Here is a 12,111-nt window from a genome sequence, read left to right as displayed (position 1 = left end):
TATTCCTAAAATGAATGTGTATAGCTGAGTTCATGTGTGACAGGAACCAAGTGTTTACACTGGAGCTCTGCCAATTAATTTCCAATTAGAATACCATGTTTATTAAAGGATAACTAATAAAACTGTGTCAATCTGAAAGTATTAAAACTCTCAACAATCCAGGCACAGTGTCGTCATACACTTGCAGTCCCAGCTACTCGGGAGGCTGAGGCAGGAGAATTGCTTGAGCCCGGGAGGTTGAATCCAGACTGGGCAATACAGCAAGCCCTCATCTCTGAAAGATAAAACATTTAAAAAAGAAAAAACACCTCTTATGACCTGGCACAGTGGCTCACGCTTGTAATCCCAGAACTTTGGGAGGTCGAGGTGGACGATCAAGGTGGGCGGATCACTTGAGCCCAGGAGTTCGAGGCTAGCCTGGGCAATATAGTGAGATCTTGTCTCTACAAAAAAAAAAAAAAAAAAATTAGCTGGGCATGTTGGTGTTGCCTGTAGTCTCAGCTACTCAGGAGGCTGAGGTAGGAGGATTGCTTGAACCCAGGATGCGGAGATTACAGTGAGCCAAGATGGTGCCACTGCACTCCAGCCTGGGCAACAGAGCAAGATCCTGTCTCAAAACAAACAAACAAAAACACCTCTCAACAGTAACTGCAGAGGGATTCTTTAGGCATGTTTTTTTTTTTTTTTTTTTTTGTAGCTAAAAGGCTGAGAAGTGATTAGCAATTCTCTACAACTTAAAGTAACAAAATATTTTTTTCTAGAAGAGGAGAGGGTTATTGCTCAGATTAGTGTATTAATCCATTTTTTGTTGCTATCAAGAAATACCTGAGGCTAGGTAATTTATAAAGAGAAGAGGTTTGTTTGACTCATGGTTCTGCAGGCTGCATGAACAGCAGGTGCTGCCATCTGCTTCTGGTAAGGGCTTCAGAGAGCATCCAATCATAGCAGAAGAGGAAGGGGAGCTGGCATTCACATGGTGGGGGGAAGCAAGAAAGAGGAGGGAGGCCGGGCACAATAGCTCACGCCTGTAATCCCAGCACTTTGGGAGGCCGAGGCAGGTGGATCATCTGAGGTCAGGAGTTCAAGACCAGCCTGGCCAACATGGTGAAACCCCATCTCTACTAAAATTACAAAAATCAGCCAGGTGTGGTGGCATGCACCTGTAAACCTAGCTACTTGGGAGGCTGAGGCAGGAAAATTGCTTGAACCTGGGAGGTGGAGGTTGCAGTGAGCCAAGATCACTCTGCTGCACTCCAGCCTGGGCAACAGAGCAAGACTCTGTCTCAAAGTAAAAAAGAAGAGGGAGGTTCCAGACTCTTTAATAACCGGATCTCCTAGAACTAATAGAGCAAGAGCTCATTATTATGGGGTGGGGTGAGCACCAAGCCATTCATCAGGGATCTGCCCCCATGACCCAAACACCTCCAATATTGGGGCTCACATTTCAACATGAGATTTGGAAAGGACAAACATCCAAACTATGTCAATTGGCTAAAATTTCCGGCACATAGTGATAATGAAAATCATACCAAATTTGTTTTATTTAGCCAATTTTTTTGCAAACAGAAGTAGAAGTAATAAAATTTTAACTTGTTTGTTCTGTTGTACATTTAAGCCTACTCACTACAAAACCTTTACCAAAGATTTAAGAGCAACAGTTGGGAAATAGAGAGTACACATAGCTAGAGGGTCTACAGAATCTCTGAAGCGCACAGCACACACTTATCCAGCTCATCCTCTGCACCCATGGTGAGTTCCTCCTCTGCCCCGATGGAAACGGTCGCTACAATCAAGGGGGCTATTTGGTCTGTGGCAAGGACAGCAAGGACTTCTGGGACGGGAGATGGCTGTGGACCTGGTGAGATGGACTCTACTGAGGAGAGGGGCATGAGAGTAACTCCTATACTTCCGTGCCAGCTTTTCTTCACCCCCAATTTACAAACAGGTCTCTATGTGTGGGTATGCACACAGACCACATCTTGTCATTTTACTATGCTCCAAGTCTCTTTGGAATTCAGACTTTTGTTTTGTTTTTGTTTCTGTTGCCCAGGCCGGAGTGCAGTGGTGCAAACTCGGCTCATTGAAACCTCCACCTCTCAGGTTCAAGCCATTCTCTTGCCTCAGCCTCCTGAGTAGCTGGGATTACAGGCACATGCCACCATGCCTGGCTAATTTTTGTATTTTTAGTAGAGACGGGGTTTCACCATGTTGGCCAGGCTGGTCTTGAACTCCTGACCTCACGTGATCATCCTGCCTCGGCCTCTCAAAGTGCTGGGAGTGAGACACTGCGCCTGGCCTGTTTTTGTTTTGAGATAGGGTCTCATTCTGTTGCCCAGGCTGGAGTGCAGTGATGTGATCTCAGCTTACTGCAACCTCCACTTCCCGGGCTTAAGCAATCCTCTCACCTCAGGCTCCCCAGTAGCTGGGACTACTAGGCACTTGCCATCATACCAGCTAATTTTTTGTATTTTTTTTGTAGAGACAAGGTCTTGCCATGTTGCCCAGGCTGGTCTTGAACTTTTGGACTCAAGTGATCACTCGTCTTAGCTTTCTAAAGTGCTAGGATTACAGGCATGAGCCACCATGCCCAGCCAAGACATTTTAAGTATATTTTAAAGTGAGTATCAGAAAAATGAAACAGAAGGCATTAAAGAGAATAGCCATAAAAACAATCAGAGAAGGAGAGCAGAACAGAAAGAAAAGGGAGCAAATTAGAAGATAAGAAGAAATGTTGGCAGAAACACAGAGTAAATAGTGTAAATTCCCTACATTCACGTCAATTGGCAACAGGAGAGGTGACTAAAGATTCAACAGGGTCAAGAAAAATTCAACTAGAAATTTTTTTAAGTTACATTAATTTTCATTGGGAGAAGCTGAATAATTGGGAACTCAGTACTGTTTTTGCAACTTTTTGTGAGGCAAAGTATTTCAAAACAAAAAGTATATGCATATTGTCTTAGCCCATTTGTGCTGCTATAAAGGAATAACTGAGGCTAGGTAATTTATAAAGAAAATAGGTTTTGGCCAGGGCTGGTGGCTTGCACCTGTAACCCCAGCACTTTGGGAGGCTGAGGTGGGCAGATCAGATCACTTGAGTCCAGGAGTTCAAGCCCAGCCTGGGCAGCATAGCAAGACCTCGTCTCTAATTTAAAAAAAAATTAACCAGGCAGGGTGGCCCCCACCTGTAGTCCCAGCTACTCAGGAGGCTGAGGTAGGAGTGTCAATTGAGCCCAGGAGGTCAAGGCTGCAGTGAGCTGAGATCAAACCACTGCACTCCATCCAGCCTGGGTGATAGAGGAGACCCCGTCTCAGAAAAATAAGTAAATAAAAATAAAAATAAAAATGTTAAGTTAATTGTAAAACAGCCCGAGGCAGGTCCTTCCAGCGTTTTTCCAGAAGAAGGCATTGTTACCATAGGAGATGAGAGTTCCATGTGTGTTATTTCCCTTGGAGACCGTCAAGTGATATAAAATATGGAGGAGAAAGACAGTGATTTTGATTATTCAGACCCTGTGTAGGTCTAGACTAATGCATGTATTTGTGTCTTAGTTTTTAACAAAAAAGTTTAAAAAGAAAAAAAATTTGTAATAGAACAAAGAATCAGGATATAAAGAATAAGGTAAGAAAAAAGGATAATAAGGATATAAAGAATAAGGTAATAAGGCTATAAAGAAAGAAAACAGTTTTTAGACAGCTGTATAATGTGTTTATGTTGTACGTAAGAGTTGTTAAAAAACAACGTTTTGTTGGCCAGGTGCAGTGGTTCACGCCTGTAATCCCAGCACTTTGTGAGGCCAAGGTGGGTAGATCATTTGAGTCAGGAGTTTGACACCAGCCTGGCCAACATGGTGAAACCTCATCTCTACTAAAAATAGAAAAATTAGCCGGGCAGGAGTGGCATGCGCCTGTAATCCCAGGTACTCAGGAGGCTGAAGCAGGAGAATAGCTTGAGCCTGGGAGACGGAGGTTGCGGTGAGCCAAGATTGCACCACTGCACTCCAGTCTGGGCAACAGAGTGAGACCCTGCCTCAAAAAAAAAAAAAAAAATTAGCTGGGCGTGGTGGCAGGCATCTGTAATCCCAGCTACTGGGGAAGCTGAGGCAGGAGAATGGCTTGAACCCGGGAGGCAGAGGTTGCAGTGAGCCGAGATCACGCCACTGCACTCCAGCCCGGGCAACAGAGGGAGTACTCTGTCTTAAAACAAAAGAGTCAAAAAGTTTTTTTTTTTTAAAACTTGATAAAGTCAAAAAGTTATAGTAAGCTAAGGGTAATTTATTATTGAAGAAAAAATATTATTTAATAAATTTAGTGTAAACTAAGCATACAGTGTGTATAAAGTCTACAGGAGTAGAATGTCCTAGGCCTTCACATCCATCCACCACTCACTGACTCACGCAGAGCAACTTCCACTCCTGCAAGCTCCATTCATGCTAAGTGCTCTACACAGGTGTACTGTATTTTATATTTTACACTGTATTTGTACTGTACCTTTTCTATGTTTAGATATGTTTAGGGCCAGGTGTGGTGGCTCACAGTCGTGATCCCAGCACTTTGGGAGTTTGAGGTGGGCAGATCACTTGAGTTCAGGAGTTCGAGACAAGCCTGGGCAACATGGTAAAACCCCATCTCTACAAAAAATATAAAAATTAACTGAGCGTGGTAGCACGTGCCCATAGTTCCAGCTACTAGGAAGGCTGAGATGGGAGGATTGCTCAAACCCAGGAGGCAGAGGTTGCAGTGGGCTGAGATCACACCACTACACTCCAGCCTGGGTGACAGAGCAAGACTGCCTTAAAAATAAAAGTAGACATATTAGGTACACAAATGCTTACCACTGTGTTACAGTTGCCTGCAGTATTCAGTACAGTAACATGCTGCACAGGTTTGTAGTCTAGGAGCATAGGCTCTGTGTAAATTTGATGTTTGTACAATGACAAAATCACCTAACGACACATTTCTCAGAAAGTATCCCCATCATTAAGCAAAGCATGACTGCATTTATTTTCCTGCAGACCTGCCATTTCTGTTTTGGTTCATGTTTATCCATTTATTGATTAACATTGGCATCATTTGTAAATGCCCCAACTGTTAACTATGTTTTATTCACTGGAACCTATAATTTGTCTTTTATTCTTGTTCATTCTGCTTTCAAATTAAGGTGTTAACATTATTCCCACTTTTAGGACAGAATTCTTGAACCAAAAACAAAAGTCTCAAAGCTCTGTACTCTAGTGGTATAAAGAACTCCTCAAGAAGCTGCCTATGTAAAGGGCAGGGAGGGAGGACAGAACTGTAATTTGCAGATTACTCTACTGACTGTATGTGGCCACCAGGGGGAGGTTAAATTGTGAGGCTCTGTTTTAGAGGTGGAGCCCCCTGCAACATTTTTCTTCAGGTGTAATCTTTGCCTTTGACCTGCTCCAAACCCAAATATGTATCCCACTTAGAGGACCAAATTGGTTAGACAGTTCAGTGCTGTTTTCCTTATATAATGTAATGCCTGGGGCCTTTTTCCACTTATTTGTTGCTTCACCAAAGTGGTTAAGAGGCCAGTGTGACAAAGCAAGTGTTCTAAGCAGAAGTGAGGTCCTGAAGATCCCAATTCTGACCATTACTTTTATGCCCAGGAGCTCCAGTAGCTCACATAACAAAAAAACAAATTGAACTCAGCTTTTCACAAAGATGTGTGCTTCTGTTACCATTCAAATAGATCACTCTCGTCCAGGCACAGTGGCTCACGCCTGTAATCCCAGCACTTTGGGACGCCAAGGCAGGAGGATCACTTGAGGTCAGGAGTTCAAGATCAGCCTGGCCAAAATGGCAAAACCCCATCTCTACTAAAAATACAAAAATTAGCCAGGCACGGTGGCATGCGCCCTGTAATCCCAACTACTTGGGAAGCTGAGGCAGGAGAATTATTTGAACCTGGGAGGCAGAGGTTGCAGTGAGCCAAGATCCCGCCACTGCACTCCAGCCTAGGCAACATAGCAAGACTCTGTCTCGAACAAACAAACGTAGATCACTCTCAAAGGTGGTTGACAAAAAAATTTGGGGATCCTGGATACTGAAAAGATAACAGGATCTCCACCATGACATAAGCCACACTACAACCATGAAGTAAGAAGTCCACCACAATCTGAGCACTACTTGTCCATTTCACAGATGAGAAATTGAGAGGATAATCTCATAAACAAAAGATCCAGTCAATATTGCAGTCATTTGTCACTGATAGGCAACAGGAATATTCCAGCGTTTATAATTTATAAGATACAGAAGTGGGTCGGGCGCAGTGGCTCACACCTGTAATCCCAGCACTTTGGGAGGTCGAGGTGGGTGGGCCACCTGAGGTCAGGAGTTCAAGACCAGCCTGGCCAAGATGGTGAAACCCCATCTCTATTAAAAATACAAAAATTAGCCAGACGCGGTGGCAGGTGCCTGTAACCCCAGCTACTCGGAGGCTGAGGCCGGAGAATCACTTGAACCCGGGGGGCGGAGGTTGCAGTGAGCCGAGATTGCGACACTGCACTCCAGCCTGGGTGACAGAGTGAGACTCTGTCTCAAAAAAAAAAAAAGAGATACAGAAATGATAGGTCCTTTTATAATGAGCAGGTAACCAATTTCATTGAAATTGCCTCTACTTCATATCTCTGTTGCTAAAATTACTCAAAGAAATATGCCCAAATTTATCCACCAACTTAAAGAGTCAATTTGATTTAGTGATCTTCTTTTCCTTTTATCCAGGTCTTTTGGATTCTCTTGTAATGCTCCCAGGTAGAAGTAAAATTGTTTGGACATGGATATTACTCAATAAATTCAGTTTATTGCCCTTTGTGTGCTATGAAAAATTTGGTCCTCTCAGTCCAAAAGGGACTCCATGAAAATATATTCTATAGAGTCAATTAAAAAATAGTTGTTTAGTAAGCAAGGTTATCCAAAGGCTATTCCATCCTTCCCATCCCCTCTAACTTATCTTCACCCAAAATAAAACTCTGAAGGGTTTCATCCATTTCATTACTGGTCTGCTCCCTATGCTTAACAATACCATATACCTCTTAGGCCAGGAACGGTGGCACATGCGTGTAATCCCAGCACTTTGGGAGACTCAGGTGGGCGGACTGCTTGAGCCCAGAAGTTTGAGATCAGCCTGGGCAAATGGCAAAACCTCATCTCTACAAGGAATACAAAAATCAGTCCGGCATGGTGGCACTCACCTGTAGTGCCAGGTACTTTGGAGGCTAAGGTGGGAGGATCACTTGAGCCCAGGAGACTGAGGCTACAGTGAGCCATGATCATGCCACTGTACTCCAGCCTGGGTAACAGAGTAAGACCCTGTCTCAAAAATAAATAAACACCAGCACAGCAAACACGAGGACTCCAAGATGGCGTCAGTCGTACCAGTGAAGGACAAGAAACTTCTGGAGTTCAAACTAGGGGAGCTGCCAAGCTGGATCTTGATGTGGGACTTTAGCCCTAGTGGCACTGCCCGAGCGTTTCAAAGAGGTTACTACCGGTACTACAAGTACATCAACGTGAAGAAGGGGATCATCTCGGGGGTTACCATGGTGCTGGCAGCCTACGTGCTCTTCAGCTACTGACTTTACTACAAGGAACTCAAGCACCAGTGGCTACACAAGTACCACTGAAGAAAAGGGCACACTCTGCACTCCCCCACATGACCTTCTTGGCCCAAGTCCCTCCGTAAGGAACACAACCTCGATCATTGCTGAATCCTTTCATATTCTAGTGGGAATTAACCTCCAAGTAAAAGATGACTGGTACGTGAAAAATAAATAAATAAATAAACAAACAGATAAATAAATATGCAATACCATGTACCTGCTGTTGACCTGACTTTTCTATAACATTGCTCTCAACTTCATTCATTCATTCTTTAGGAAAGATTTACTTGGAAGATGTTCAATTTAGTGAGAGAGACAGATATAAAACAACAAGGCTATTTTTGTGGGTAAACACATAGAAATATCATTGTGGAAACTTTCTCAGAATTAAAAATCCAGTATGAAATTCCAGATCCACCTTTTTTTTTTTTTTTTTTTTTTTTTTGAGATGGAGTCTCACTCTGTTGCTCAGGCTGGAGTGCAGTGGCACAATCTAGGCTCACTGCAACCTCCAACTCCCAGGTTTGGTCAAGCGGTTCTCCTGTTTCAGCCTCCCGAGTAGCTGGGATTACAGGCACGTACCACCATCACCAGCTAATTTTGTTGTATTTTTAGTAGAGACGGGGTTTCACCATGTTGGCCAGGCTGGTCTCAAACTCCTGAGCTCAAGTGATTCTCCTACCTCGGTCTTCCAAGGTGCTGGGATTACAGGCGTGAGCCACCGTGCCCGGCCAGATCCACATTTTTAACAGACATCAGTTGCAAGTGCCACAATATATGTGTTATATCCAATGGCATTTAATATTTAAATCAAAATAATAATACATGATTATATGTATTTCTTTCTATGCTTATAATAATAAAAATAATCATACTTTTGTCAATGTATAACTCTTTTGCACTTCTCCTGAGTCTTGTGTTAGGTCAGTCTATTTCACAGTCATCATATTTGGAAAAGATCAGAAAAAAAGAAGAAAGGGGAAAGCAAGTAATTTGGTATTTCTTAGTCTGTCATACTAAGTAGCTAAATGGTAACTGCCAGTCTAGGACAAAATAGAACAGATTATTATTAATTTCTCAATGTCCTGAATACCTAGTTTGGGAGTGTGTGTGTCTGTGTGTATATACAAATTTACATATATTTATGTATATATAAATGTATTATATATTATATATAAATATATTATATATAATATATATAATATATTATTTATTATATTTATATAATACATTTATATATACTAAATATATGTTTATATATATATATATACTAAATATGCTTATATATAGTATTTGTTTTTTAAATAGAGATGTGGTCTTGTTATGTTGTCCAGGCTGGTCTTGAACTCCTGGGCTCAAACAGTCCTACCTCAGCCTCCCAAAGTGCTAGGATTACAGACATGAGCCACCATGCCTGGCTGGCAATGTGTATTTCGACAAATATTTATCCTTATATTCCTGTGGTTCTCAATCTTGGCTGCACATCAGATTCTTAAGCAAACTAAAATGTTGTTCAGCCCAGCCTTCTAACATTCAGATTCAGAAGGTAGAGGGGATTTGGGCTCAGATATCTAACTTTTTTTTTTTTTTTTTTGAGATAGTCTCACTCTGTTGCCCAGGTTGGAGTGCAATGGTACGATCTCAGCTCACTGCAATCTCTGCCTCCCAGGTTCAAGTGATTCTCCTGCCTCAGCCTCCCAAGCAGTTGGGATTACAGGCATGTGCCACCATGCCAGACTAATTTTTCTGTATTTTTAGTAGAGATTGGGTTTCACCATGTTGACCAGCCTGGTCTGGAACCCCTAACCTCATGTGATCCACCCACCTCGGCCTCCCAAAGTGCTGGAATTACAGGCGTGAGCCACCGTACCCAGCCAGACATCTGAATTTTTAAAAAGTCACAGAGATGGATTTGATTCATAGTCAGACCTGAGAAATAAGGATGTAATCTGTGCTGTAGACACACTGAACTTACAATCCCTGAAAAACTCTGATCTTCCTACGTCCATGTGTCCAAGCCTAGCCCACTTCTTTCACTAAGCATTTCCAGCCTCCTGAATGGACTCACTCTAGCCCTGTGTTCCTGTCTAATGTAGTTCCAGTCATTTGCCCTGCGCTATTGGGGTTATATACCCATATCACCTCTCTTAGTAGACTGAGAACTCTTTGGGAGCAGGGCTACAATTTCTTTATTTTTACACACTCTACAATATCCTGAAAGTATTAGATATTATAAAAAATACTTAAGTGCAATGTGGTATCTTATGTTGGATCCTGGAACAGAAAAAAAGAGATTAGTAGAAAAACTAGTAAAACTCAAATAAAGTTTGCAGTTTAGGAACACACCAATATAAATTCCTTATTTTTGATAAATGTGTCATGGTTATGTAAGATGTTAACATTAGAGGAAGCTGGGTGAAGGAGATATAGAAACTCTCTGTACTATCTATTGCAACTTTTAGAATTATAAAATCCTAATTTTATAATTCTAAAAGTATTACGAAATAAATTACTTAAAGCCAAAAAAAAAAAAAAAACAATTTAACTCAATAATCAAAAGTTTTATCCAAATCTTTCCTCACAAAAGTGGCCAGGCACAGTGGCTCATGCCTGTAATCCCAGCACTTTGGGAGCCAGAGGTGGGCAGGTCACTTGAGCCCAGAACTTGAGTTCAGGCTTGAGTCTCGAACTTGAGTTCGAGACCAGCCTGGCCAACATGGTGAAACCACATCTTTATTAAAAATACAAAAATTAGCCAGGCATGGTGGCGCGTACCTGTAGTCCCAGCTACTCGAGAAGCTGGGGCAGGAGAATCACTAGAAAGAATCTCTTGAACCCAGGAGGCGGGGGTTGCAGTGAGCTGAGATCATACCACTGAACTCCAGGCTGGGCAACAAGAGCAACACTCCATCTCAAAATAAAATAAATATAGCCTGTACAACAGAGTGAGACTCCATCTCAAAAAAAAAAAAGTAATAAATAAATATTTCCTAACAAAAGATATTTTAACGACAAATGATAAATTGTTAAAGGAAGTCTTATATACATATATATTATATTATGTATTATATTATATATAGAATTCATTGAAAGGATACATACCAAAATGTTCAAGTGATTTCTCTTCGGGTGATAGAATTATAGATTATAGGTGATGTTTATTTCCTGATTACCTTTATTTTCTAAATTTTCTATAGTAAACAGGCGTTTTTTGGTAATAAATTTTTTTTTAACTTAATGTTCTCCAATATGATAACTCTAGAAAGTGCCATGTCATGAACACTTACAATACACAGTTGTGGGCTTTCTCCAGGGTTCCGGCTTTTATAAAGTAGGGCGTTTCTAGGAACTGCTCTGCTTGACAGGAATTCCCATTTCAGGCAGAAGTCAGGGAAGACAGAGTCAGTCTCCTGTGCATCCTAGAATTAGGGCAGACACACAGCTGTTCAGAAAGCCCAAAGCTGGCTCTCGTCAGAAGACGCTCTATTTTATGTTTTTAGAGACAGGGCCTCACTCTGTCGTTCAGGCTGGAGTGCAGTGGTCAATCACAGTAAACTGTAACTTTGAACTCCTGGGCTCGAGCGATCCTCACACCTCAGCCTCTCAAGTAGCTAGAACTACAGGTGGGTGCCACCATCACTGGCTAATTTTTTTTTTTAATTATTTGTAGGCTAGGTGCAGTGGCCTGTAATCTCAGCACTTTGAGAGGCTGAGGTGGGAGGATCACTTGAAGCCAGGAGATGGAGACCAACCTGAGTAACAAAGTGAGATCCTGTCTACAAAAACTTGTTTAAAACTTACCCAGGTGAGGCAGAGGTTGCAGTGAGCTGAGATCATGCCACTGCACTGCAGCCTGGGTGACAGAGCAAGACTCCATCAAAAAAAAAAAAAAAAAAATTATTTGTAGAGATGAGGGTCTCACTATGTTGCCCAGCCTGGTCTCAAACTCCTGGCCTTAGTGATCCTCCTGCCTTGGACTCCCAAAGCAATGGGATTACAGACGTGAGCTACCACATCTGACCAGAAGATACTTAAGTGGAACCAAGTCTGGGCTGGCAACAAACCACTTACATAGTGTGTGTGTGTGTGTGTGTGTGTGTGCGCGCGCACATTAAAATAACACAACATAAAACTTATCCTTGCGATCATTACCAAAAATTATTTTTCTTTTTACAACAACCTCTTGTCCAACAGACCTTTCAATCATTTTTAAATGTACAATTTAGTGACATTAAGTACATTCACAATGTTGTACAACCAGTACCACTCGGCACTTTCAGAATTTTTCATGATTCCAAACAGAAACTCTGTATCCATTAAACAACAACTTCCCATTTTTCCTGCCCCTGGTAATCACATTCTACTTTCTGCTGTTATGAATTTGACTACTCCAGGTACCTCACATAAGTGGAATCATACAATGTTTGTTCTTTTGTGTCTGGCTTCTTTCATTTAGTACAATATTTCCAAGGTTCATCCACGCTGTAGCATG

At 41.9% G+C, this 12,111-nt stretch overlaps 1 pseudogene; it reads left to right on the top strand.

Annotated features, from left to right (window-relative positions):
• The first annotated feature begins 7,374 nt into the window (after positions 1-7,374).
• Positions 7,375-7,595, top strand: LOC105497239 (ATP synthase subunit f, mitochondrial pseudogene; annotated as a pseudogene).
• Positions 7,596-12,111: the final 4,516 nt, after the last annotated feature.

The sequence above is a fragment of the Macaca nemestrina genome, chromosome 8 (genome assembly GCF_043159975.1).
Source record: "Macaca nemestrina isolate mMacNem1 chromosome 8, mMacNem.hap1, whole genome shotgun sequence".
In the NCBI taxonomy this organism is placed as follows: Eukaryota; Metazoa; Chordata; class Mammalia; order Primates; family Cercopithecidae; genus Macaca; species Macaca nemestrina.
The sequence above is the reverse complement of the archived record's forward strand: the minus strand, read 5'-3'. Positions and strand labels throughout refer to the sequence as shown.